We start from the raw sequence: 26,500 nt of genomic DNA, 5'->3' as shown, positions 1-26,500 counted from the left end.
ATAGAACTGAGCAGATGCACTGAAATTCCTACTGCAGAGTCTGCACATCTACTTATTAAGTATCACATTCATAAAAACATCATTCTTTGTGTAATCCTGTTTTTTTGTAATAATTGAATTAACGGAGGTCATTTCGTGTATCAGTGCATCTTAACAGGCATAATGAAGCAAATTTGCAGGCTGTTTATGTGTATTGTACATTCGTGTGAGTTATGTGAATAATGACTGAGTGCATTTTACACAGGCTCTGTTCATAGTACACAGTACTTGCATACTCCACAGTAAAAACTTTCAATGTATTTTCAGATATATTTCCAATAATGCTACAGGATATAATGTAATATAAGCTTTATGTATTTCAGAAGGAAGCCCAGAGTACTTGCATTAGCTACAAATCTATCTAAACTATCTGAAGTTTCTTATACAGCAAAGCATTAATGTCTGATCTGCAGCAATATTAAGTTATATTAAAATTTCCTAGCAGCTATCTTGCTTATTTATCTTCTTCACAAGCAGAAGTAGGACGTTTGGAATTAGACACGGAGGCTAATGTGTTTTTCATTTCTTCAACAATCCACATATTCTATTTTTTGTAACTTGTCTTTTGTCACTGGGTTACTTTTGTTTGTCTTAGCTTTAGGACATAAGTTGATCTAGTCCCACCCAAGAGTATAAAAACTGACAAAAGTTTTGGTTCTAGTGCTTCTGCCACTCTTTTTTTTTTTTTAAAGTAGAGTTGCTTTAATACTCCAAAAGTCAGCATTTTTCTTTTGTCTCCTGTAAAAAGAACATCAGTTTTTGAGTGCTTTAACAAGGAGTGAAAATTGCACAGCACTCATTTGTTACTCCTAGGATTTGTATTTGTGGTGATTTTGATCAGACTTCTCTTTCACTGCAAGCAAACCAATATACTGCCCTTTCAAGAGTTCTCTTGAATAGAATGAATTGAATGCAGCTGGAAAACAAGCTATTATAGATATTAGCAGGATATTAAGAGTACAGCACTGTTTAATAGTAGCAGCAATTAGAGACAGTAAAATCAGTGTTACAGCAGCAGTGGTAATATAGGTTCAACAAAACTTACCAATAACAGTATGACAGTGAATGTACTTATGCATTACAACCACCAATACTGTAACACCACATATACTGACAATGGGTTATAGTTATCAAGACTATACTTAAGACAGATTGCGTACATTTATATGCATCTGTATATTTATAAGATGATCAGTGCAGCAGACCAATCACAGAAAGGGGTGGTCAAGGCCATGCCAGTGTCATAGGGTGTAATTAGGAAAACTGACTTCAGAAGAGACCAACCCTCCCAGAAGCGGGCCCAGAAATGGACCAAAGCAATGGGCACATCTCGCTTTGGAGCTGGTCTGCATCACAGGGTGGGGAGCACAGCAGAATTTAAGAGGCAACCCAATGGTTGGGAGTCAACCTGACATCCTAGGGACACTTGGAACAGTTTAGAATAATAGAGAGAGAATATGTCTGGCATGGGAACTTTCTTGGAGAGTGAGAAGCTCAGTTCTAGGTAGAAGTCAGGTTGGTTTTGTTTCATAGAAACATGAGAGGGCATAGGATACCACCACATCAAGTAACTAAGGGTTGCTGTGAGTTTTTATCTTCCTCTTGAGATGGCCAATAAATGATAACTTATTTAGTTTATCTTATTTGCTAAATAAACCTTTATTTCGCCAAACTGATTCTTCCTCTCAACGGTCTGTCGTTCTTCGTTTCTTGTTTTGCCCTTATCGATGCTTCCTTCAGGACATCTCCATTTCTCAGGATGCCAAATGAGTCAGTGAAGGACACCCCTAGTTCCCAGACCAAGTTCCTAAACTCCATGAGGAGAACACACCTGCTGGCTCAGCTCCCAGGCTGGCAGACATTTTCTCCTGTCAGTGTTTGGCAGCCATTTTACATCAGCATTTTCTCATTGTAGTCGGGTTGCCTCTGTAGCACCAGCATGTTTCAGGGTGAGCTGCTTACCCATGAGTTTCAATTCAACTGTCCTTGTCTCTCATTCAAGTTCACAGCTTCCTTTCTTCCTCTAGTGGCTTGCAATTGTCCCTTTTATATTACAGGCAGCCTTTCAGTGGATTGTAACTTCAATAAACAGAAAAGGTATTTTCTTGCCTTCCAGAATTGTTCTGATGTCCTTTGCATTGCTTACTATGAGCAGCAGATCCAATTCAATCCCCAGGAGACCCTTTTTCAGTCCTGCATTGCAATCTTGGGCTGAGCATCCAAGCCCAATGTGTTACATTCAATATGTGGTTGCATTCAGTTAATGATCGCGTTCAGTCCATGATCATTCATCACAAGGTACTCATTGCAGAATCCTTAGTGGTTTTAATATGGCTGTCTGTAGTGTTTATTCATGGTCTTAATGTGATTTTTCAGTCTATTGCTGTACATGTAGGCAGAGAGGATTTGTTGCAGAAAGCTCTGCAAACAGACCTGGTCTTCTCAAAAGTTATGTATGAGATTAGCTAATTGTTCATTGCTTATTTTTCTGAAAAAGCATGATATTTGGAAAGTGCAGTAGTTATTTGACTATAGTGAATCTGATGTCTGTCAATGCACTCTCTTATGTGGAACAGCAGTAACGTTTTTTTCATGGATCTTGAGTTGGCCTTAGGGTGAAACTCACCTCTTGTCACAGGATTAAGAGTGATTAAACCTGACAAGACTAATGCAGACAAACCTAAAAAAAACCAAACCAAAACAAAAAAACCCATAATAATCAGAATTACTGCAAGACTAGAATGTGTACAGTGGCCGTCTCGTATAATTTGTACCACCAGTAAGGTGAGGATAGCCTTGATTGTATAATAACTGATGATTCCTCCATTGTGAGCCATAGTACAGCTGTGGTTTCTGATATAACCTCCTCTTATTATTACTTTGAGATCCTTCAGTAAATATCCTTCTAAACTAAACTTCAGTTAAACACTGCCAAAAGGGTGCATATTTTCTCCAGTGTGCCAGTTCTATTTATATTTTGCATTATTAGGGTGTGTGTCAGGGGTCATGGTATTTATACTGAGTGACATACAAGGACGAACTTACCTTGGTCCTATGGGGCAGTTAGGTGCAGTAGGGCACTGGGGTTACTGCTATGCGCATGCTCAGAGCTCTCAAGTCCCCAGTTCTTCTTGTGGTCAGGAATTCCCCAGCTGCCACCTGCAGGAGAGAAATGGGGTGTTTGGAGGAGTTGGACTGAGTGATTGACTGAACTGCCTGGGGCCTGCACAGCGAACCAAATGACTAACTGCCACCAGAGCTGTCATACTGGGAGTTGGAGGACAGCCTCAGATTCCCCCAAGGCTTTCCCAGATGTGCATACACTAATTCATGTGTGTCAGTGTGCCCGTGAATTTGCTGGGTGAAGAATCCTAGTCCCAGGCTGTCCCCAGGAGACCTCCCAGGCAGCTCCTGCTGCAGAAGGGACCTGGCTGTGCCTCTAGAAGGAGCTGGTAGGCAGTCAGCAGAACCCCATTGTGCAAATGTAGGAATAGTAACACAGGACAGTCTTTTGTGGATGGTTAGGCTAGCTGGATGTTTTCCAAGTAATGAAAGATCAGAAATGTATTATGCATTTATTGGAGTGATCGCACAGGGCCATGGATCGAGCAGCAGACAAGGATTGCTCAGAACAGTGCTTTGTGGAGTCCTGCTGCTCCCCTGGGAGATGCCATTGCTCGCACACTTGCAACAGAGACTGCTCTCACGATGTGGTCACACACTGGTGAGCTTGTTGGAGAGATCTGGCTCTCCATGCAAGCACTGCCCTATACAGAGCTCTCAATGACCAGTTTTTGTTATCCTGATTGCAAGGACAAGACCTGAGCTTGGTGGTGGCTCCTGGCCCAGTCCCAGGACAGAAAGCTCAGAGCCACAGAAGCCAACTGATGTCCTCAAGGCGGGTAGCATGTTTTCGCCTGAATTCAGCACTGTCACTTGCGGCATTCTGACAAACGAGGTGATAACACAATTGCAATAAGAATATCTTGTTTACTTCGTGTAGTCCTGATTATGTGGAGAATATGTTGAACCAAAATTAGCTGATGGTTTTGAATATAAATAATGATCTATGAAGAGTTCTAAGTAAATTACGCCATTAATCCAGGGTGTGCTCAATTTTTTTTTATTTGTTGAAAGGAATCAGAAGCATGATTGTGTTATTTATTACTAGAGGAATGTTGCTATAGTAACCGTTACACCTTATTATTAGATGTATACAGGAGTTGTAAAGTTACTTGGGGGGAGGCAAGAAGTTTGTCCAATAATTGGGCATTTTCAGTAAAAGAGGTGTTTGCCTTCCTTAAGAGGCTGCGTATGGCGAGAGATCTGAGAGAGCTTTACAAAGTGCAGGAAGAGGGATGAAAGGAGGAAAAAATGTTAGATGTGCAGGGACTTGTATTATACTAAGTTGGCTCATTTTTATCATTGTCTTACCGTGGCACTTCTGAAACGTGGACTGTGCGGGTAACCATAGAAACTGAAACTCTGCAATATGGGCACCTAAACACAGAGTATTTTAAGAAAACTTGAGATGTGATTAAGCAGATTATTAGAGATAAAATGCCACATGAGTGTCTCATACTGAGTGGTGAAAACCAGTGTTTCAGCGTGGTTCCCCAAACCCAAAGTTATGGGTGGATAGTAAGACATACAGTCTGGCTGCACTGTGATGTGGTTCGTGGGGAAGTCCCTGAGGGGCTGTGGGAGTCATTCCATTTGCTGTAAACTACCCCAGAACGTTGGGAGGTGGCTGTTCCTTAGCCTCCTCATTCCTCATGGAATTGTTGGGAAGATGACATTCCCCTCCTCCAAACCCCTGCCCTGCTTGTTAGCTTAATGAAGGTTGTGAGCAGGTATTAGCAGAGCTGAGAAGAATCTTCGTTTTTGTCCTTTTCCTTAAAAACAAAAAGCAACAACACCAAGCAGAGCAGTGAATGCTGCGCTACAAAATAATTTGTTGTATGTTCCCCTCCTGGCCCCCTTCAGCAGAATTCTAAATTATATTCGGGTAATTTGCAAATTGCAAAGCTGGAAAAGTAACAAAATAAAGCTTACTATGGAGTAAGTGGAAGGATAGTGGTTTTTTTGTTTTGTTTTTGTTGTTTTTTTTTTTCCCCCAAATCTTTGCTCACATAATGGTCAAGAGTAATTCTGATTTAAAAATGAAAAAGCTGAGGCATTTAGAAAAGGACAGCGACGTACTGAATTTCTTGAAGTGTGGCAGGTTAGTTGGCCATGTGGGAGAGGATTATAAAAACAATTTAGAAACATTCATACACTTCATTGAAACTTTTTGTAGTCAGTGACTGTGCCTTTTTTCATCAGTAGAGACCTGGTTCCTGATTACTTTTAAAGCGCTGCGGTAATACGCAAATCAGTTATTACCTTAGATTCAAATTTATGTCATTCTGAATTATTAAAGCAATTGTAATTCACCATTCGAAGGACTGAAGAGAATAATATATATTTGAAATTTCGTCAAACGCTGTACTCATGAAAATCAGCAGTGATGCTAAGAGTGATAATAACGTGCATAAGGTGTTTATGTATTCTGATACTACAATGTCATAAAGTGAACATTTGCTTTATGAATAAAATTTTGAGTCTGTACACTTTGGGACATAATGCAGTATTTACATTAAAATAAGACTGTATGTAACACCTATATTATTCACCAATTTCAAATAATTTTTACAGTAAAAATCAGAATGGAACATATGTACCTTTGAACTTTTGAATTGAAATAATCTCCTTCAGTACATAGGAGTGAGCACCAAGAATAGCTCCTGTTAACCACATGACCACCAGTGTTTTGTTTCAGTATATGATATGCACCTTAAAAAGTAGAAATAAGAAAAATGACCATGGTAATCTGAATTCATTTCTGGACTAACTGATGTGATTCAGGGATAAAATTGTATGAAGCTCAGTGTGGAAGAAATCAAAATTACTGAATTCTATTCATAATAGATCAGTTTTGCGAGAGGCCTAGTGCTGGTTCCCCAGAACTTAAAAAACACTGAAGTAAATATTTTCATTAAAGAAAACCAAACATAAATCATGTTATTTACAGTCATACAAAAATCTTCGAATGGCGCAAAGAAAGGAAGTGACTATCAAACAGAATTTGTGTCCCTGGTAGATATGTTTTTTCATCAGCCTGTTTAGAGAAAAATAAATTTTAAAAAATAAATGTCAGCAAGTGGTAGCACTGTTTTGTTGCTTTGGTAATTGCTTACCACAGCAGTGCAGGTCTGCTATTTTGTGTTTTGTGTTCCGCAAGTCTGCAGCTAATTCACAATAAACCACTTGCTGATTTATAATAGTGCTGTCAGTCACATGAAGAGAACATCTCCTTTGGAACTGTAATTAAATGTACAGATGCAAGGGAATGTAGAAGTTTCCCCCAACTGCCATTTTATTTCTACAACTTCTTTCCTCCAAGTGGCTGACTTTAACCAGAATAGAGAAAGCACGTTCTAAAGCACACAGGCCTTCCATTCTCCTTCAGCTACACTGCTCACTCCTGAAGGTAAAACTTCCTACACCATACGATAATCCAGTCCTAAAACAAATAACGGAGTGTGCAAACACTGTAATTAATCTGACAAAGTTCTAACTAAGACGAGTGTATTGCTGGAAGATTTTGTTTGCTGAATGTCACTTCCAACGGCCAACACTGCGCAGGTGTATTTGTATTCTTGGCTACAGGCGTGGATAATTCTTCTCATTGTTAGAGGTGACTGTGCACTGCAGCTGCAAAATACACTGCAGAAATAATGGTCCTTGCCGAAAAGCTTCCTGTGTGCTGTCAATACAAATGGCTCGCAGATAGACTTTCAATTGCCTCCCATTATGACATTGCAGTTCCTAAGCTGTTGAAATCAGTGTGCAATGGTCTGCCCACCAGGGCAACTTTTGTCCTACACCTAACCCTGGCAGCAAGGCTAATAGCTGTTCAAGAGGCCAATGGATCTTAATAAAAAATGGAAATGGTTTTGCCCCTTCATTTTAATTAACATTATGTCTACATTTCTATGATAATGGATAATTAAGTGAGTTACTTTGACATTGGAATGTTCTTGGAAATAATTTACTGTGCGATTTCATTAAGTTAAAGACATTTGTCTGTTTTATTTTGAATGGGAGTTTCATCATAAGTATTTCTGAATATGATTTATACGTAAACTCATTATTATTCACAGAGGAAGGGTTTTACAAACGGCAAAAATAATTATTTGCATTTTAAAACCCTTTTTGTCATCACATGTGGCCTATCTCATCTGCTTCTTCAAAGAGCTGTTCTTTTCTTCTTTTTTTTGTGGAGCATCCGATCATCTGTTCATTCTGTAAACACATCAGATGCAGATAGGTATTCTCAGGGAATATTATTGTTTTGGGAATAGTAAAGCCAAAAGGTTTTCTCCATCTAGGTTGGTTTGTCATACTTCAGAGAAAAATGTTAATTAATTAAGAGCGTTCTTCAATAATATCTGGAAGAATTACGTAGAGGCAATTTTGGCCTATGCTTATTCACCAGAACAAAGCATGTGCCTTTCAAGCAAACCATGGTATTCCCTAGCAGCATCCTTGTTCAAGCACATCTATGTACTTTCTAGATTTAGAAAGGATTGCGTTTTGATCTTAAATCTTCTTGCATGTCTGCTTGTAAAGAAATGGAAGATGCGCACACTGTTATACCTTCTTTTGCTGGAGTATACCATCAGAAAAATATTTCAGAAGCAGTTCCACCCCTCAGCTTCTTACATGATCACGATCTTGATTCAAGAAAATGCTTAACTGTGTTTTGTTTGTCCTATGGAGATGCTGTGAATTCTACTGCAGAACTTTCTATTTTGAGAGGTGCCCATAGCTCGCATGAATAAAATGTTGCACTATTTTTCATTTAATAGACATAACTATTGAAATCATGCATTTCAAATATGCCATGGAAATTATCATTAAAATTTAACTCATTCATTGTTTCTAATATACCTGTCTACTGTGTGAGAGCTACCAGGAGACATTCTTGCAAAGGTGTCATCAGTGAGATTAGTCTTCAAAGATAATGATAAAGAATAGTTTCAGTGCTAGATGTGGTGAAGAATTTTTGAGAGATCTACTACTTTTGTGATGCAAATTACCAACTGCATCATGAAAACAAATTACACATTTGTTCATTTTAAAGTATAATAAACTGTCTTATTCCAACACTGCTGGTTTGCATACATGGACAAGAGGGGCGGATGATGAAGGGAAAGGGAAGTGAATAATATTTTAAGAACAAGTACTTTAGGATAGTATTTAATATATGATGAAATGTAATACTATCATCTGTGAAAAACATTGCATGTGGTTTTACTGCAGGAAAACTGTTGCAGTAATAATCAGATTCCATTAAACAGTACAAGACTGCAGTTGGAAAAACTGTGGAGTTTTAGTTAGCAACATTTTTCTGTCTGTGTTATTGCCTCTGATGCCTACTCCTGCAGTTGGTTCCATCACTGAAACTGAAAATTCCAGACCTAGGGGTGGTGAGGCTACGCTTTGCCATCGATTGACTCATCTGTTGTGTCGTTTGGAACAAAACGGCAATTTTAGTTTTCATAAAGCAAATGAATTCATCTGTTAATGTTTGAGATGGGGCAATCTGTAATATTCAGTGAGATAGTTAAATTTTCCTGTATCTCTGAGGTATAATCTGGGTATGATGTTATATGTCTATGTAGTTCTTTGTTATTTTCACTCAGCAGAATGCATTTTGAATTGCAAATGAAAATGTTATATATTTAAGTGTTCCTTTTTAGGCTTATATTGTGGGTTGAAGAACCATTTTCAAGTTCTAGCTCTTTCATTGTTTTGAACATGATGCAAAGAAATGATGCTTATTCAATAGTCAGAGCAAATCTGCTTTTTCTTTAGAAATATTATTTTCAGATACAGTGCCAGAAATAGATTAAGAAACAAAGTCTTCCTGGAAGAAGAGGATATATCTGTCTCAAAAATTCCCAAGCCAGCCAATACTCCACTTGTATGGCTTTTAGATTTCCATATTAATTGTAAGACAGCAAATAGTTTTTTGATTGTTTGTTTTTGTAAAACAGATGCAGATTTTTATTTTTTTTTCATATTCCTAAGTATAGCAAATGATTCTAAGATGGTGCAGGCAGCTAGAAGCTAGTCTTGGAAAACCTGTTTTCTGCACCAGTGGAGGTGACCCACTGTTTCTGTGGCCGCAGCTGAAATGCAGCACCCACCTCCTCACTGTGCTCACAGCCACTGCTTGGCCTCCATAAACGTTCGGCAAGTGTTGAATGAAGGTCATTGTGTGGCATTTTTTCCACATGGAGGGATTCAGTGATGCACCTTTGCTTCAGACACCATTTTGTCAGAGTGCCCCTCTGCTGCCATCTCACCTGGCACCAAAATGTAATGGAATATTGATGGGAAGGTTGAGCTTCTGCTGCCATCCTACCAACATCTGCCTCTGATGTTGTGGGCCAACATCATAACATAGGAGGCATTACTTTCAGAGCAGCCCTTGCAGTTTGCCTGTTTATCATTCCCCTCGCTCTCTCCAGTCCCACCCCACTCCTGCATTAGCCGATTGAACTAAAGAAGATTTGAGGATCCTTGAGGTACTGCAGTCCTGCCTCACAGATGAAAGGCCCCAGCTGCCTGTCTCCCAATCAAACACATTTATCTCCCTAGTTGGTGAGTCTGGAAAGGCCAAGAAGCCGCCACCTGATGAGGGTTAGCCTTCCTGGTTGCCTGCAGGGGCTTCTAGTGGCCCAATACCTGTCTGACAGGCAGCCTAGGGCACCAATTTGCTGGAAGGTCCATTGTATCATCCTCTTGGCTGCAACACGGATAACTGTTCAGCTGTCATCTTCTTCAGGCCTTCTGCAGAGCTAGCGTTCAAGCCTTTTTGTGCTGCTGAACCCTGGGATGAGTGGAGAGAGCAAGGGGAAAAGAAGGGAGTGTGAGCTGTGGGGCCAGTCCATGGTGACAGGAGTCCCAGGATGAAAACGTGAAATTGTTTCTACGTAGCCTTCAGTGTGCTGCCAATTGAAATTGTTGTTATTTACAAACACTTGGTAATTTGGTAAGTAATTATCCAGGCAGATTGTTTAAGAAGAATCATGAACTTAAGATCTTTTAGCTCTTTCTGCCCACCCCTGTAAGACATCTTATTTTAGGCAGCAACCAGAAAAATAGTACCTAACTGCACTTGGAGCTCCACAATCATTATACTTTTACTGCAGAGGGACACATTGAGGAACAATGCTTACACCTTTTTGTTGTTAGTCCTTTTCCTTACAATACCTCTAGAAGAAAATATTCCAAGTCTGATTTTTTTTTTCCTGTTTAAATGTTGAATGATGCACTGACTTAATGGGAACAGAGATCGATAATACTAATTAATTAATAATTAATACTATATAATCCCTAGCCTAAGCCAAGCTAAGAACATGCAGTCCATCAAGAACAGCTTGATGCTGGTAAAGCTATTTAATAAAGGAAAATTAAAATGAGTGCATTTAAGTTTATCTCTAAAAATTATTGCTATAGTCTTTCTGCACTCCGTAAAGATTTTCCTTCCATCAAATTTCTGATGGCTTATTAGGTCACCTAACTGGAAGAACTTCGCTTATATTTTCATGGGGGAGTCAAGCTTGCCAAACCTAAATCAAATGAAAGGGAAATAATTAGTTCATTAATATGCACCTTGAGGAAAAGAAATAAGATTCAAGATAAAATTATAGCAGGATGATAATTCAAAGGTTTATTACATACTTTGGATACTATATCAACCCATTAAAAAAAATCTAAAATTTAGAATATTTAGAGAGTACTAACCACACTGTAGAGTCAGAGAAATATATTATTTATTAACAGAGGTGCTGAACTGGAAAATACTACCTATACATTGTGTACTGCCATTATAGCAAGAGAAATTTTCAAGCAAAAATAATTTAAAGTGTACGTCACGGTAACATAAATAGGAATAATACTTTTATGACCTGTTCTTTCACACATTTTGTTCTATATTCAGCAGCTAATATGATTTACATAGAGATCGTCTGTGACTATCTGATCAATTTAAAGATATCTCTAGCTTTAATTCTTGCAGAATATTTTTCCTTTATATAAAGTACATAAGATATAAATTAATCTTGAGATCTTGAAAGTCAGTTTAGATTTTTTGGAGGGAAAAAAGTTTGTTGATTTAACCTTTGTGAACATATGAATGACACAAAACACATTTTTCTTTATATTTCTGAAGCAAAAGGGAATTGATGAATCTTGCCTGTTTCTTAAAGGAACTCTGTATGTGCTCCTTCTGTCTCTCTACGTAATAGAATCCTCATTTTTTTGAGCCTGCACCCTCAGTCCAGCTTCTCTGAAAATGTCAGTGTTGGCAGCTGACAAGGTATTCAACTCCAGGCCTAACATTAATGTGGTAGACAAGACTGTCATGCTAAGAAAAAGTTGATCAGAGTCTTAGAGTCCTTTTACAAAGGAGTATTTTTTTTTTCTTTCCCTCTTTTATTTTATTAGAACACAAAGTATGAAGGCTCATCTAAGTAGGAAAGATTCTTCAAAATCTCTAATTAAATACATGACAGCTGGTGAATTAGAGCATTTTGTCTTAGTGCTGCCATCCTGTAATACTTCATAATCCTGAGAGTCCAAAGCATGAATTAATTATGCTTATAACTATCCTGATCCCCAACTAAAGGGGAAAAATAATCAAAAGCAACCCTAAAAGGCCTCTGAGAAAGCAGGTAGTGCTGCTCATAATGAATAACTAGAACAAAATTTATTTCCAGATTTCCAGACTTTACTCTGGAGAAGCTTTGATTTCGGAAATGCTTGTATTACAAGACTGATTAGTTAAAGAAACTACTTGTTTTCATAATAACATTTCAAAAAAGCATTTTTGAAAATGATGCATTAAATATTAATTCCTAATTACCAGTACACAAAAAAGTCATGATCTTCACTCTTGCAAAGACAGATGACCAAAATCACAGTTTTAGAGTGTCCTTTGTTATTCAAGAAATGGAATTTTAGAGACAAGCTTTTGCAGATCCCCACAAGGTGTACATTTGCTGAGATTTGCTGATTTTGAGAGGTTTTGATTGTTTGTGTTATTTCAGACAAGTGGAACATACCAAAGTAGGAATTTTCATGCTTCAGTGTTCAGGCAATGATGAAAATTGCCATATTGAAACATTCCAGTTTTGGAGCATTTAATTTTTGAACATCAGTTACCAAAGACTAAATGTTCCAAATTGTTGCTCCAGATCTGGGAAAGATATTTCTAAGGAAAAACTTAAAAGCAGCCCTAGTGGTTGCTGTGAGTCTTTCTACCCTTTTGATTTTTTCCTGACAACACCGTAGTGTTTTTCTTCTGAGGCTTTCTGACTTAAAATCTTTTAATTACAATGTACCTTAAAATATACTGTTATTGCATATTCCTATATATTTTGAACAAAATTGAACTTGTGTAAGCTGTCTTACAAGCATTCCAGTAGTTGTCCCAGTAGTTGTCTGTTGCAAATACAATTTCATTGAGAAGGGCACCATTCAACGTTATGCTTGAATTGAGAAGGAACCACTGAGTATCTTTAAGCTCAACTGCAATTTCTCTCTTGATGAATTTCACTTTTTACATTAATCGATCTGTTAATTTACCATTTTAATTTAAGAAACTGTGCAAAAGCGCACTGGTCTTGGATCACTTTACACAAGAAAGACTTTTCAACATTCTGTTGGTCAGAGGAATAACTTATTAATCCAGTGCAATCCTGAGAAATGCTTGGCAAGAGATTCTCTGTTGCATTCTCCAGCTATTACTAGCCAGAAAATTATTCCTTTTCCTGAGTATCAGAAGGAATTGCTCTGGTGTTTGGAGGCTTTCGACCTTAAACACCTGCCTGTTGCTTTGAGCTCCTTTGCCCTTCAGAAATGCCTTAGATCTCCCAGTGAATTCCCTGAATAAGGCAAATAATATTTACCTTGGTATTTGCTGACATGGGTTGTAACTTCTACTGCTCAGCTCCTCAGCCTCCTTATCTGGACTGTGCTTTAAAAAACAATAGACTTTGTCCTGAATGCGTAGTTATGACACATCACGGAATACAAGAACCATATGGAGAACTGTTGCTTATGTAAGAGGATGGGCATACATGTCACCTCCCGATGGCACCACGTCAGTTCAGCCAGACATGTTTCAACCTCCAACTAAGACTAAGTGAAACATTTCAGTTCGTTTTGACACTGAGAATCATGCCTGGACAGACGATGTCACAACATTTCAAGTGAAAGCACCAAAATGAAAAAAAAAAAAAAAAAGTATCCATTAAATTTCCCCTGAACATCATGTTATGCAATGAGGATCAATGAGGTAGAAAGTCATCCCAAAGTGAAAAGAAAAAAAAAAATGAAAGAATATTTGGTGTGGAACTTTGCAAAGTGAAGTTTATTTAACAGTTAAAGTGCCAGCAGATGGCACTCAGGATTCTATAATGCTGTTCCATATGGGGCTTCCTATGGACACTGCAGCTGGATGCCTCACAGTGCTGTATGCAGCTCTTACCACACAAAAGAGCCTTCGTGGCTTCTGCTGGATGGAAATAGTCATATGTAATGAGAACACCTGATGGATACAAGAGGTGATTGATGTGGTATGATGTCATATGCATAAATGATTGGGAAGGTACTGAGATCTGGTTCAAACATTCCGAACTGTTTGCTGTGAATAGAGATAGAATGAGACTGTCCATTGAGAGTTTCTAACAGTAGTTGCATTATTTATTTTTGACAATTCCAGATGAAGCAGATGAGAAGGCCTGAGTTAAACATGGGGGTTGTACCGTTTTTAAAGATTATATTTAGGAGAAATTAATAGGTTTTTTTTTTTGTTATTTATTATGCTGATGATGATTTGCCTGAAATATTCTGAATCATCAGCTTGGAAGGATCTTTGTATGCTTTTGTTAGCTAATCTAAGACAGATTGCAGTCAGGAACCATGTCTAAATTTATTAAGAAAATTAATAGACCATTTAAATTTTACTAGAATTGGGCTAAGATACGATAAGCATTTACACCAGCAGATATTCATTATCTGTAACATTGACCCAGAGCCTGTATGCATAATGAGAAATTGACATCTAGATTCAAACTGAGACAATAGTACTAATAACACCAGTCAAAATCATTAGGAAAAAAAGACTAATATTATACATCTGTCATATTTTATTTTTATTAATCCCTTTATGAATATTATGGACTGTGAAGTCAAGGTTTAAAGTTTTATGTTTGCCTAATTCATGATTTTTGCTTCCTTCTCTGTTCTGTAAGCCTCTGTACTTCTGCTGTTAGAAGGAGTTTTATTTATTTTTTTCTTTATAAAGCATCTTTGGAAAGTGATCTGCATCATTCAGGTGAGAGAAGCTAACTGGATTTTTCCTTAAATACATCAGACATTCTGAGTTAGATTTCCATGAAAATAGATCTTGCAACATTTCAGGACATTGTTGGTGGCTTTTAGCACCATTAAGGCTTCATGAGAGAATAATCTGCGTCCACCTTATGTTTAGATTTTTAGTTCTAACAAAAACTTGCCTTTGTAGAGCTTATGGTTGGATTTGATGTTTGCTTGAGATTAGCTTTCACTTTCAGAGAAACTATCTTAGGAATCGTTACTAGGATAAATAAAAGTCTGCAATTGGGATTAGTTCACTCGGGAGCGCTATTTAGCATTTTAAAGATTTTATAACTGGAGTTCAGTTATTTTTAAAATATTCTCTCTTTGAAATGCAGGCGATCAACATGCAGTTCCATATAGGACTTGCAAGATACAATAATACTGAATACTGGAAAACAAGATGACTTATATTTTAAAACCTGGTTATTTGTGTTACTCACAAATGTATGCAAGGCTAAATACATAAGCAATTTCAGGAATGGCATTGGTTAATTGTTGTTTTGTGGTCTAGGTAGGGGAATAAGGATTAACAGTGTTCTCAGTGCAGTCCATGTTTATTGTTACGTGTGGTCAAATGAAGGTGCATGTTTGAAAAAAGAATGTTCCTTGTCATTTTAGAAGTAAAACAATCAAGCTCTTGCCAATAACTTTTACTATGCTGAGAAATGCTGAGGTGATGAAAGAAATTGTCATTCATTTTTACATACGTTTTAGACTGCTTATTCTATATACCTAATAACTTATTTTCTTTCCTATTTTCAGGTCCGTAAAGAGCGATCACAGACGCTGCCCAACCTTTCCAGCATGTGAGAAGAGTGGATCTTTTTTTGCTTCAGTGTATCATGCTGAGGAGGAACAGTCATTCCACATGTTTTTCCTTCCTCTTGAACACTGAGGTAACTTTTCTTCTGTTGCAAACAGAGCTGATATTTCAGGAATTCATAATTCCAATGACTGTTCTGAGACTTGAAAGTTATGTTGCCAATACACAAACACGACCTGGGAGGACAGTATATATGAGTAAACACAAAGTGTGCAGTCCTTTTGTTTTGTTTTGTTTCTGTCTTTACCCACTTCTATAGCAGTTGTACGTGTACAACTCCGTGAGGCAGAGATCTCTAATCCTACTGAGCAATTATTCCATTGCCAGAAGAATGTTAATGATGTTTTACCACCTAAGAGCGTGATGAAAGGAAAGCACTGCAACACCTGAGCATGTGTAATTTAAACGTAATAAAATCACAATATGAGTTCTAAGTAGAGAAATTAGCACCGCTAATTAGTGCTTGCTGATTTTTGCTGAAAGCTTTTCTTTAAATTTATTTTTACTATTTTTGTCAAATACATGCATTTAGCACATTCAGATGGCAGAAGAAATGCCTCATGGCACACATACTCAAATTTCTGGATGGTACCAACTTCAGATCTTTCTCTGCGCATCAACTTTTTGTTGCATAGTTTGATTCAAAACAGCTAGGGGGAAAAAGCTGGGCAGCCCATGGGCATCCAAGAGTCCTTTTTATAAAGAAAGCAAACCCATTTTTGCATATTTCCCCTTGAAAAATATGTAATACGAAATGGACCAAACCATCATAATCAGGGTGTTGTACGGGTAGGGTGAGATATTAGAATACTTACATTACATGTGCTACTCTCATACAAACTCTTTTTTTTGAAGACAAAATTTATCAATTAAGTATAAAAAACTCCTTTGCTGCTACAGGAAGTGCTCAAGGTTACTAACTGCATGTGTGACATAAATGCTGTAGAGCATTTTAATTAGATCCTTTCACCAGAACTCCTGACCTTCTGTGTAGCACATTAATGTATTTTACTAATTATAAATGCAATTAAAAAGTACTGAAATAAAATTAGGCTGATCTATCTAATTTACATGAAACACTTTCACATTATGTAGATTTTAAAAGTTTTTCTTTTTCTCATTTTCTTTCTTTCATTCCTTCCTTCTTTCTGTTTTTGTTTCATTCTTTCTTTCTGTCTTTCTCCTTCTTCCTTTCTCTTTCAAATTTGGATATCAGGAAAAGATTGTCTGCATTATAACAGCTGGAAAGCATCCCTGTAGAAAAGGAAATTTCTTTTATTCACAGTGCATGAGTTAATTTTCTAGGCAGTAATATGCTTAGCTACCATTAGGGTGACTCATACAGTAGAACGCATATATGCATTGCATGCAGTGGCAGTAAATGCAGTAGGTGTGCATTTCTTAATTTTCTCTTACAGCAGGCATGTCCAGCCCATGGGCTGCATGTGGCCTAGCCCAGCTCGCACTGCGGCCACCCCCTGCCTCATAACATCATCTTTCCACTGAGTGGCCTGGCCCCAGGCACACAACCATTACTTGGCACCAACTGAACATCGGTGCGCTATTAACCCCATCTGGGCTGAAACCAGGGCATGAGGAGGGCGCACTGCAGTGCTAACTCAAGTTTATGGCAAATAAGTTTATGCATTTTGATGTACTGGCTAATCACAGTCCTATGAACAGCGAAAAATATGTAGCTATGCTTTCCGTTTTGATAAAGGAATTTGAGAATAGGTTTCAAGAGTGCCGAAAAAATCATCAGTTCTTTTGTTTATTCAGTTGACATAAATGCATCACCTGTGAATTTTCAAATGGGATGTATGGAGTTGCAATCAAAAATGAGATCATGTCCCCTTAGCAGACTTTTGTAAGCCCTCTCTTACCAGAGAGAAAAATCCCTCACCTCACAGTCACACCTCACTCATGTCATTGCTTTTGGCAGTACGTGCATTTGTGAACAACTGTTTTCTAGCACAGGAAGAGTAAAATTTCATCAAAAATCTCTGATGGACACCTTGAGAGCTCACTGCAAATTGCAGCCGCTGCCATTGAAATGGCGTGATGTGCTAGTTTCACAGAAGCAGGGTCACCTGTCTGGCTAGTTTTATGCTGTTGTTGCTCTTTTTTTATGTTTTAATTTAAAAAAACATTAAAAATTAAAATAAGATTTGTTACTTAAATGCATTAACTATATTATATATTTTCCGGGGGCTGCTCTGAATGTAATGTCCCCTGTATTATGATGTTGACCTATGACATCAGAGGCAGATGTTGGTGGGATGGCAGTAGAGGCTGAACCTTCCCACCAATATCCCACTATTTTGGTGCTGTGTGACAAATGGCAGCCGAGGGGCAGTCTTACAAAATGCTGTCTGATGTGGGAGTGCGGAAAAGATGGCACCCAGTGACCTTCATCAACACTTGCTGAATGTTTATGGAGACCAAACAGTGGCTGTGAGCACAGCGAGGCAGTAGTGGTGTGTTTCAGCAGTGGGCACAGCAACAGTGGGTCACCTCCAATGGTGCAGAGGCAAAAAGTATTTAGCCATTAAAATAGGTTGCCAGTGTTCTCTTTTTTATCTATGTTGTTTTGATAATACTGTGAAGAGACTTTTAGATATGAAATGTTATTTTTTAAATTTCCTTTATTACTCCTGATTGCTTGTTGAGCATCTAAAATGGTTGCAGACAATGTGCAGAGAATATAAAAAACACAATCCTTACCCGAAGGGATTTGATCTAATGTTAGATGGTTGCAGAAATGGAGGTTAGCACTAAGCCATGAACTGATATAGAAAGGAAGAGTCTTAAAGTCGGAAGGAATGTAGAGCTACAGTGATACTTTAGTTCATGTTGTTTATCCTTAAAACGTTTCTGTAAAAAAGGATTATGTTCTAATAAATGTGAATTTTAATGCAAATTCACTATTTTTATTCACTGGAAAAGGAAACAAAAGTGCTTCAGCTTTTTATCCTATTATATCCTTTGCCTAAAGAAGCAATAATAATGAATTGAGAGGAAATAAAAATAAATTCTGAATATATTACAGTCTTAGAATAACTGAACAAATTCGGTGTTCCTTTCATGTCCAATATCCTGCACTAAGAGCTTGCTGTTTTTTTCCCATTCGTTTTGTTTATTTTGCCTGCATGTGTCTGCTCTGTTTGAGTCTAATACACAGGATATGAAAGTAGAAAACTGAGAATAATGCTTTGCACTTTATTATTTTTCAAAAATCTAAAAGGTGGTAGTAAAGGAAGCACTGTGATAGTCCTTCAGTTATTTCTTAGGTTTACAAGAGTCTTGAGAATTAAAAGGAACAAAATTTGAAATTGTAAGAAGATCTTTTCTCTTTTTTTTCTTAAGATAACATTTTGTTGCTGACCACATGGAAAGTTTCCTCACATTTGTTTGGTGGCAGTAAGCACTGTGATAACATGAAACAATGGTCTCTCAGTTATTCTAACTTATACCTCTTAATGGGATGCAATCTACTTATCTCTGTTTCCATGAGGACCATGGATGGTTTCCAGGAGTAATTTCTGTCACTAAAACTCTAAGCATCTTCCCTTGCTATAGCAACAAAAATATCTCATTAGTTCAGTATGTAATAGATATTTTGAAGTCAAGTAAATAGCTTTCAATGGCAGAGTCGAACTACACAATTTCAGACATTTTTCTAAAATTTGTTTTGTCTTATGGCACAGTCCAAAAATAGTTTGCCTTTTTTTTCACCCCAAAAAAGTGGTTGAAAATTTTTTCCAATATTGACATTCACAAGACTTCAAAATCCTACTCTCTTTCCTGAACTTATTGGCCAGTGTGCAAACAGGATGGAGAGGAGTCAGTGATCCCTTTGGAAAGACTGTTGAATTCACTGACAAGAAAAAAGATTAGATTTAAATAATCTAAACTATTTGAAAGCAGATTTTTTGTTTCCTCTTCGTCGTGTACAAAAGCTTATAAAGAACCAAGCAAAACAGTAAGTTGTATTCTTTGCAAGCTCTGTAGTAGCTCTGCAGAGAAATTCAACAGCCAAAATGTTCTCATAACTCATACATGGCCTTGATAATAGTATCTTTCACTGACGGAACCAGGGTTGGTTAAAACACTGGGATTATCCTTCAGTTTCTCTGAAATACATATGTGATTATTAACTCCTGCTTGGTGGAAAGGCAGAGAGGATTTTGATAGTTTGTATGAGACAGAGAACTGCAGTAATTGCTGCACTGGAAGTTAACTTACACTTTGCTAGAATTTGGACCCCTGGGACCTGGTTATCAGCTAGTATAAATTGGCACAACTCTATTCATTTCAATTAGGCCACACTAATTTACACAAACTGAAGATATGGACCATTATTTCTTCATACCTTCTCTATCAGTGACTCCAGGTATGTGATTATGAATACAAGAATGCTCATTAAAGTTAATGCCGTGTGCTTAAAACCATGAGCCTAATGTTAAACTGGTATTTAAGTGCTTTGTGGTATCAGCATCAGTATGTAGAGCTGCCTGGTGACAGCTAAAATGTTGTTATAGCAACTTTTTTTGAAATGAGTCTTCATTTATAGTGAGCACCTTTCCGGTCAGTCAACATATAGCCAGCTGGATTAACTGTTGTTTACAGTATTTTCATCTGTCTCAATGTATTTCTTAACTTGTATCACGGACGTAGAAATAAGGAGATAATTCAACTAACAGTTTCTTTATTGATATCTTGTCTTACTTAATTGGATTTGTCTTAATTGAAAGCAGAACTCTGAAATTCTCTTTCAAATCTTGTTTTACTGAAACTCAGTAAGACCTTTCACAAAAAATATCACCTTGGTAGCTCACGTAATCAGTATAATACTTATATGTATAGAAATATATATAGAAATGACAGCAGTCACCATCTTCACTTTATCAGTAGATGTACATATTCAAGAATACACACTGCAGTGAGACGTAGCATAAATTTGTTCTTTTCATGTTATTAAAGCAGAGCACATCATGCAGTGCTCAATGAGTCGGGCAGTAGCAGCCAAGGCACTATGTCCTGAGATTCACTGAAGGTTGAAAGACCTTTCTAGAAATGTGTGTGCATCTGTGATGATTATGGGGGCAACTTAGTGCTCCTGATATCTGTACCCTGACAAACTAGCTTAAATCAAGATTTGGTATGCCCTTAGGGGAGCTACAGTCATACTTTTGACAGCAACCAGCATCCACAGCATAACATGACCTGTATGGTACTTCTCATTATTATTGGAATTTGCAAAGAAAATCAATGACCGAGAGCCCAGTCTCTTCAAATACATAATTTTACAAGCAGTTATGATTATTGTCATCTAATAAATTAGATTCATATTATCTTTTATGAATTATATTTTGCTGCATTATCTGCAGCTTACCATTACCAGATCCAGCTTGAGACAGAGTTTTTGTCATTAAGTAAGGGGGAAAAAAAGGCTTCAGCTATTCTTTTGCCCACTAATCTGAGTGGCATTCACCCTCTCATTTCTGTGATCGAGTCTCGCCTTGACAGAAACATACTCTTAGCAGGTGTTTTCATCGTGACATTAATAATAAGAATTGACACGCTCTAAATGAGGAATCCCTTGTTGTGCCTGGTAGCACTGATGGATATTTGGGGAAATTGACAGCTTCTGAAAAATGCTTCTGCCATTACCAGCACTTCTCTGACAGATTTTTAATGGCTCTCATAGAACTCTGAATAACTTGAGTACTTTTGCAGATGAAGTGGAAAGTGTTGAAATGTGCTGCTTTAACACTTGTGAAAGTTAGAGAAGAAATATCGACCGACTCCGAATTTTGCTTCTAAATCACAATTTTTTTTTTTCTCTAAAAGATGGGGATGGATTAAATAAGGAGGCAAGCATTTGTTGTGGTACACTGGGACTGAGCTATACAACCCCTACTAACCTCAATGAGAATCACAAAGCTCTGTCTCTTCTGATCTAGATGGAAATATCCCCTTTCTTGCCAGAGATCAGTTGCACTGTGTATGACCTGGTTTCACGGTGTCTCATTCAGAATGGGAGCCATTTTTATGGCCTTGTATGAGTTGAACTATGAAAAAGGAAGAACAGATGCAATGAGACCCTGAGAAAAAAAAAATCAAAAATATTAGCTAAAAAAGGGAGAGGAAAAGTTATAGAGGTTGGTACGTAACTCACATTGGGAATTCCGATGAAATGTAATTGCAATTAGATCACAAGTGTCTTCAGAAGTTCAACATAATACTGCAGAAAAAAGTCAGTACGAAGACAATAACGTGTAGCATTCAGGTTCTGAGAATTCTTAAAATTTAAATAATTTTACAAAAAGGATATGTTAACCCATTTTTAAATATTCTTAATGGGGACAGGAATAAAATAACCATTTTTATATATTCCTAATTGTATTTTTTTCTTAACAAAGCCACATGTGGTATACGTAAACCTGAGATATTAAGGAGATGGTGATATCAGAAGAAGAACCTCTTTTTGAAAGTTAGTAAAGCCTATGTGCCTAAACCATTTTCGTGTTTTAATACCTGTCAGTAACTTTACTGAAAGAAATCCCCAGTTGCTTTTTTAATTAATAGGAGGGTTATGATTAAGTATAGCAAAAACTCATCTCTATGCTGACGTCTCATCATTTGCTGATGAAAATAACTGACATCTTTTTCCACCAAAAGTATTACATAGTAAAGAATGGGGACCAGAGAGGAAACAGCAAAGTTAGTTTTATGGAAGGAATATGTTTATTGTGTAAATTTGTTAAGTATATATTTATGATTTGAGGCTGCCCAGTGCAGATAGTAAAAGAGCTGTAAATTAAACTTCAAACAAATGTTGTGTTGCCGTAGGCATGGTTTCCACTAATTACAATCTGCGTCATTAAAACAAAAATAAGAACTCCATGTTGACATTCTGTGTTGAGTATAGCAGTCTTAAAAGTAACAAGGGAGAAGCAGGACTTGTTTCCAAACATCTCACACAGCCGGAAGGTTATAACAAGTCTACAGATAGCATTTGTGAAAATTTTTTCTCAGTCTCTTAATTTTCACTCCTGGGATTAATCAGATTTTTCAGCTCATCATAAGACTTGGCAGTTCTAAACGTGCAATAGTATCACTCAAAAGAGAGTTTTGTTTACTCTTTCCACAAAGTAGAGCTTTTCCCGAATCCCTCCCCTAGGCAGTATTAAATGTATTCAAGAGCTGTATGAAGAAGGGTAAAGTTGTCCCAAACTTTAGGCTGCAGATAACAGTGATAAGCAAGAGAAAAAGCATCTACATTGAAATTTCCTGTTCTTTATTCTAACAAGAAGATGTAATTGGCATTGTATCTCCAGTAGAGTCTGTTGTGAGATTATATCATTTTTTAACCCATTTCTATCATGGTGGTTGAAGGTATACATACACCATTTTCATTTATGCCAGTCTTTTTCTCTTCTCACTGCAAAGACAGATCAGCAAGGAGCATATGAAAGACACTGACATCAATCCAGTTTATCAGACTGCCACCCAGTCCTGCGTTAGGATGACTTCTGAATCAATTTATCCTTGCAGCTATATAAGCAGGTGTTTTAAGTTTGGCCTCATTGCAAACAAACAGCTTATTGATGCAAGAACAAAGCCAATATTCCCAAATATCTGCATGCCAGAGTTGCACATCTCATTGACAGCAAGCACTCAATCCAGGCTGTAGTGAAAGTCCCCAGTATGAGGTAAAGAGCCATTGTCTGCTGAAGGAGTTGGTTTTAGACAGCAAGATATTTAATGCCCCTTTGAGCAGATTTAACAGGGAATGGCATCAGTGCTACAGAGCTATGTTCTACGGCAGTTACCACTGCAGGGGCCAAGTTATCACTAATGAGCTATCAGCATTTATGTTTTTCCATCTTAAATTAGTGAGGCTTTTCTGTCAGCACTGAAGACCTATTGTTTTATTTTTAAAATGCAGTAGAAGTACCAATTGCTGGCATGTAATCAGATCTGAATTCCTAAATTTCCACTTCAGCAGTGGTATCTTGGGACCTTCTTTGGAAGATTTTAGTTCTACTAATTCCTCCTGTGGATATTCATTGGGATTTTATTTTACTGAGAAGTGGAATGCAGCAACATGTAAAGAAAAGCATTTTCCATACGTTTAGTTATTTCCCTTCAGAATATTTTCTGGAACTAGGCTTATCGTAGCTGTTTCTTCCAGTCATAAATATCTGCTAAAGACTGATGTGTTTATTTTGTTAAACCATGGCCGTTGTGTTGAGGACACATTAAATCATCCTCAGATTCTTATTTGCGGCCAATTCTGAAAGTAGCAGAGTAGTGACATAAAATTACTTCATACTGCAGAGCTTTTTATATTGGCCAAAGTCTCTGAAGTCTTTACTACTTTACAACAAGATGCATTAATGGTAAAACAATGACAGCGATGGTGAAAGTCCATACTGAACTGCTTAGCAGGCAACTCAAGGTTTGCTTAAGGTGCTAAGATATATTAAAAAAAAAAGGGAGAATATTTTCCTCTCAGGTTTTCCATCTATTTATTTACATTTTAAGTCTATTTATATTTTAGTAATAGTATTCTAATATTTTGTTGAGATTAAAAGGGGAAAATAATTGTGACAGTTTCTATGAATACAGCCTGTGTGTGCATATTTGCGCATCTTCTTTGCTGCTGTTAAATAATTTGACCTTTTTTCAAATTAAATGCAAACAAATGTCACTGTTTATAATTGTCTACTGTCATCAAAAGCAAGAGCCACTTTGAAAATTAAGCTTCTGTTATTATATGTTACACACAGAAGTAATACGTCTCCCGTCAGTAGCACATCAGCCCAGTATTTGCAATGTATCTTCTATTAATACATTGACAAGGCTGCATCATTGATTTATTGTATGTAACTAGCAATGACTTACTAATATGTGTCTAAGAATTATATCTCTATGAATTACAAGCAAGATACGTTCCAGTAATCTTTGGTGCTCGCTCTGATGTAACTTGCAGAAATCCATCTGTAGTTCTCACCTCTCTTCTTTCTCAGATGTCTGAGGAACAAGGCAGGCTTTCTCCAGTGGTTTAAAAAGTCTGAGCTCAATTATATCGTGTTTGGAACGAACTGCAGAACATTTATGGAAATCACTTAGTCTCCAGCTAATGCTATAGTCCTTAAGTGAAACTGTTTTTAGGCCAAGAATCATCTCCTGAGGGATGAATGCATTGCAGGTGCTAGAGAGTCATTCATCCAGAGTTCTGGAAACAGGAAAAGATGCTATGCTTCAAATTCTTTTTCTTGTACATAAATAATACATTTAAATTATCTTTCTTGCCGTGGTTTCAATCTCTTGTTTCAGGGGAAGTAACTACAATATTGTGGATCTTGTTTAGTAACGCTGGTGGGAATAATGATAATAATGCTCCAATATTTCTCGTGGGAAGTAGCACAGAAGGGTGGATTATATGGAAAGTAGAAATAGGAAATGAAGCACTGTGAACACTGTAGCCAATGTAACCTTGTTAGAAAAGTTATCCTTTATCCACTTGTGATAAAGAAGCCAGAGCAATGGACAGTTCCTTCTGCATTTCAGTTTGGTCAAACTTCACTTTGAGCCATGAGATATGAAATATATCAGCGGTGTAAAAATGAAATTTTGATGTGGAGAAGCAATCAGTAACAATATATCAGGAAATGTCAGTAGTTTATACGTTTAGGAGGTGGCTGAATTTGTAATTTGGAGGTGGTTTGATTTGTGTAGTTTGGGGCTTTCTTTTTTTTCTTAATGCACGTGCATTCTAGATTAAAGCACCCAAAGAGAGAAGAGCATATGTGCTACTATAAACTTTAAGTAATTAAAGAAGGTGAAAATGATACCTGTTTTTGATGATGAATAGAGGGCATTTTATGAGCAATCTGCAAAATATTCTCATAATGCTTTGAAAAACAGTTCAGGAAAATCACGTGGTTAGTATTTTTATTATTCATATAATAATACTGAACAATCAGAAACAGTGAACGCCATGTGATAAGATGGTCGGTACAAACAAAAAACACTCTAGTCCTTATTGAAACCCTATCTGGTTCAGATGTGGGAGCATGTTTTTAATCTCCACACTAAAAACATGGACTTCCTGCAGAAACTAAAGCACGGGATATTCACACAGAATGTAGCTTAGTGAAATGAAGGAGAAAGGTGAAACTTGTGATGATGGAAGGATACCAATTTATTGTTTTGGACCCAAATAACGTAAAATATGGATAAAATTTAAAATTCTTCAGAAACTTTAAAATATGCACTCCCTTTAACTTCCAGAAGAAGTTTAAAGTTCTATATTTTAGGAGAATTTATCTCCAGACATAGGACTACAGTAATCAGAAACAGTACATATTTGTGAACTTTTAAAGGAGTCTCCTATTACAGCATCTCAGTGAACATCTCATTCGAATATGACTGAAATGAAATTGATTATCTTCAATGCTATTCACCGTTATTAATTTTATAGTAAATTCATTCAGAGATCACAAAAGAAAAATATAAAAAGAGATAAAACTACTGACTAATATACTGATTCTGAAAGTAAAACAAGCCTTCCCAATTGTATCTTGGAAATAAAAAAAAATAATTTGTTGCATATATTGATCTTTGGAATACTTCAGTGCTTTACCTGTTGTAGCAGAAATGCTAAGTCAGGGCTTGAAGCAGTGATGGAGCACCTGGTGGGAAGGCAGGGCCAGCCCAGGGGAGCTCAGGTGCATGCAATGCATCTGAGTGACTGGAAGGGGTGGAGCCAGGATCCACCTCTTCCCAGACCTCATTTAAGGGTTGGCAGTGGAGGTGAGGGGATCTCAATGGACATCCCTGCCTACCTGAGGCCTTCCAAGGGTAAGCAGCTTCTTTCTTTTGTTTCTGCATCCATGTCTGCCGCGTTTGAGCATGTTCTCGCTTGCTAGGTGAGAATACTCTGCTAGGATTTCGCTACTCTGCTATCACTGCTGCACTTTCCACCGTGTTATAGTTTTACACCTGTCTAGAGTAGTTATTAAAAACATTCACAAATTCAGAGACGGAAAAAAAGAGAAGTTGATGAGATTTACCGTTATTTTTAGTTTTGGCCCATTTTTTTTTTTTTAATGATAGACTTCTGGA

General features: G+C 37.3%; 1 long non-coding RNA gene across 4 annotated transcripts in view; it reads left to right on the top strand.

Moving 5' to 3' along the window:
- Positions 1–26,500, top strand: part of LOC110406066 — a 113,954-nt gene that overhangs the window by 66,595 nt on the left and 20,859 nt on the right. For 3 of the 4 annotated variants that reach the window (XR_002443238.1, XR_002443236.1, XR_002443235.1), the window contains one exon: positions 15,301–15,434. This is a non-coding gene — a long non-coding RNA (uncharacterized LOC110406066). Of the gene's footprint in view, positions 1–15,300; positions 15,435–16,779; positions 16,948–26,500 lie in introns of those variants that run through there. The other variant, XR_002443237.1, reaches the window with a different exon arrangement.

Source organism: Numida meleagris, chromosome 13, assembly GCF_002078875.1.
Source record: "Numida meleagris isolate 19003 breed g44 Domestic line chromosome 13, NumMel1.0, whole genome shotgun sequence".
NCBI lineage: Eukaryota > Metazoa > Chordata > Aves > Galliformes > Numididae > Numida > Numida meleagris.
The sequence above is the reverse complement of the archived record's forward strand: the minus strand, read 5'-3'. Positions and strand labels throughout refer to the sequence as shown.